This window comes from Heterodontus francisci, chromosome 23 (genome assembly GCF_036365525.1).
Source record: "Heterodontus francisci isolate sHetFra1 chromosome 23, sHetFra1.hap1, whole genome shotgun sequence".
NCBI lineage: Eukaryota > Metazoa > Chordata > Chondrichthyes > Heterodontiformes > Heterodontidae > Heterodontus > Heterodontus francisci.
The window spans coordinates 49,715,150-49,718,387 of NC_090393.1; the positions used below are offsets into that span (position 1 = coordinate 49,715,150).

Consider the following 3,238-nt stretch of genomic DNA (forward strand, 5'->3'; position numbering starts at 1 on the left):
TCGGCTCGGATCCGCTGTCTGTGTGCAAACTGATGAGCATCTGCGACCAGTTCGAATTGGCCTCGGGAGCCAAAGTTAACCACGGCAAGAGCGAGGCCATGTTCTTTGGGAACTGAGCTGACCGATCCTTTGTCCCCTTCACCGTCAGGTCAGACTACCTGATGATGCTGGGGATATGGTTCGGAAAGGCCAGGGCGTGCATCAAAACCTGGGAGGAGCGAGTAGCCAGGGTACAACACAAGCTGAGCATGTGGGAGTAACGATCTCTCTCCATTGTGGGTAAGAACCTGGTCATCAGGTGTGAGGCGCTCACGTTGTTGCTGTACGTGGCGCAGGTCTGGCCCATACCCCACTCCTGCGCTGTGGTGGTCACCCGAGCCATTTTCCGTTTCATCTGGGGATCCAAAATGGACCGGGTCCGGAGGGACACGATGTTCAAACCTCTGGATAAGGGCGGGAAAAATGTACCCAACGTCGCCCTCATCCTGATGACCACCTTCGTGTGCGGCTGCATCAAGCTGTGTGTAGACCTCCAGTACGCAAACTCCAAGTGTCACTACGTGCTGAGATTCTATCTGTCCCCGGTGTTGCAAAGGATGGGCCTGGTCACATTGCCGCAGAACGCTCCATCCAGTTGGACCGTGCCGTACCACCTATCCTTCGTGGAGCAGTTTCTGCAGGAAAACACTTTTGACCATTGATCCATCAGGCGGTGGTCTGCACGGAATGTCCTCAAGGCCCTATGGGAAAAGGAGATGGTGGATCCTGTCGGATGGTTCCCCCAGCAGACCGTCAAAGTCATTTGGTGGAATGCCTCATCACCAGAACTTTCAAATAAGCACCAAGAGGTAGCTTGGCTGGTAGTGAGAAGAGCCCTCCCCATCAGATCCTTCCAGCACACCCGAAGTCTCACCCCCACCACACAATGCCCTCGGGGTGGCTGTGGTGGGGAAGAGATGGTTGCCCACCTCCTTCTGGAATGTGCCTTTGTAAAGCAGGTGTGGAAAGTGATGCAGTGGTTTTTGTCGAGGTTCATCCCAAGCAGCTCTGTAACACAGGAGTCTGTGCTCTACGGGCTGTTCCCAGGGACGCACACCGAGATAAACATCAACTGCTGCTGGTGGACCATCAATTCGGTGAAAGACGCCCTTTGGTCTGCCCGAAACTTGCTGGTCTTCCAGCGTAAAGAGTTGTCCACGACCGAATGTTGCAGACTGGCACATTCCAAGGTCCAGGACTATTTACTGAGGGACGCACTAAAGCTTGGGGCAGCCGCAGCAAAGGCTCAATGGGGAAAGACCACAGTGTAAGGTCCCCCCACCAAACTGAACTGAGGGGCTGGATCCATGGGAAACCCCTCGAACTGTATCGGGAAAATTTTTCATTTGCTGTAAATTGTATATGGCATGAAAAATAAAATGGAAGGGTTGTGAGGCAACTCATTGCACCTGTACTGAAGGAAACTGATCTCCTCTTGCACTGTTTGTATTTTTTGACTTGGTGCCGTTTAGAACTGTTTTGTCATGTATTTTTTACAGATTTTTATGAATAAAGTATATTTTGAAAAAAAAAATCTGTTCTTATCAGTTTAATATCTAATACGTCCCCTATCTGGGGACCAAATATTAAATTGATTTTTGGGACAGGGAGATGGAACAGGGGCTTGCAAAAAAAAACGCAATCCCAATAGACCAGAGCAAAGCTCTCCAGTCCTGCCACATCCAGTCACGAATGGTGATTGGCAATTCAACAACTAATGGGAGGAAGAGGCTCCACAAACATCCCCACCCTCAATGATGGGGGAGTCCAACACATGAGTGCAAAAGACAAGGCTGAAACATTTGCCACCACCTTCATCCAGAAGTATGAGTGGATGATCCATCTTGGCCTCCTCCTGAGGTCCCCACTATCACAGATGTCAGTCTTCAGCCAATTTGATTCACACCATGTGATAGCAAGAAACAGCTGAGCATACTGGAAACAGCAAAGGCTATGGGCCCTGAAAAATCCCAGCTGTAGTAGTGAAGACTTCTCCTCCAGAACTAGCCACACACCTAGCCAAGCTGGTCCAGAACAGCTACCACACTGGCATCTACCCGACAAGGTGGAAAATTGCCCAGGTATGTCCTGTACACAAAAAGCAGGACAAATCCAATCCAGCCAATTACTGCCCCATCAGTCTACACTCAATCATCAGCAAAGTGGTGGAAGGGGTCATCGACAATGCTATCAAGTGGCACTTACTCACCAACAATCTGCTCACCGATGCTCAGTTTGGGTTTTGCCAGGAACATTCAGCTCCAGATCTCATTACAGCCTAGGTTCAAACATAGACAAAAGTGCTGAATTCCAGAGGTGATGTGAGAAGGGGAAAACTCTCCACAGGTTGGAGTCATACCTAGCACAAAGGAAGCTGGTTATAGTTGTTGGAGGCCAATCATCTCAGTCCAAGGACATCACTGCAGGAGTTCCTCAGGACAGTGTCCAAGGGCCAACCATCTTCAGCTCTTGATCAATGGCCTTCCCTCTATTATAAGAACAAATTGGGGATGTTTGTTGATGACTGCACAGCGTTCATTTCCTTTCACAACTCCTCAGATAATGAAGCAGTCAATGCCCGCAGGCAGTAAGACCTGGACAACATTCAGGCTTGGACTGATAAATGGCAAGTAATATTCGAGCCACACAAGTGCCAGTCAATGACCATCTCCAACAAGATAGAATCTAAGATCCCCTTAATATCCAACAGAATTACCATCACTGACTCCCCCACCATAACATCCTGGGTTTCACCATTGACCAGAAACATAACTGGACCAGCCACATAAATACTGTAGCTACAAGAGCAGGACAGAGGCTGAGTATTCTGCTGCAAGTAACTCACCTCCTGTCTCCCCAAAGCCCTTCCACCATCTACAACGCACAAGTCAGGAATGTGATGGAATATTCCCCAATTGCCTGGATGAGTGCAGTTCAAACAACACTCACGAAGCTTAACACTATCCAGGACAATGCAGCCTGCTTGATTGTCACCCCATTCATCACCCGAAACTTTCATTCCTTCCACTACCAATGCACAGTGGCTGCAGAGTGTATCATCTACAAGATTAACTGCAATAACTCACCAAGGCTCCTTTGACAGCCCCTTCCAATCCGGCGGCCTCTACCACCTAGATAAACAAGGACAACAGACACATAGGAATAGCACTCCCTGCAAGTTCCCCTCCATTTCATCCTG

General features: G+C 49.2%; 1 pseudogene; it reads left to right on the forward strand.

Moving 5' to 3' along the window:
- The first annotated feature begins 1,555 nt into the window (after positions 1–1,555).
- On the forward strand, positions 1,556–1,724 carry LOC137383055 (U2 spliceosomal RNA; annotated as a pseudogene).
- The last annotated feature ends 1,514 nt before the right edge of the window (positions 1,725–3,238 follow it).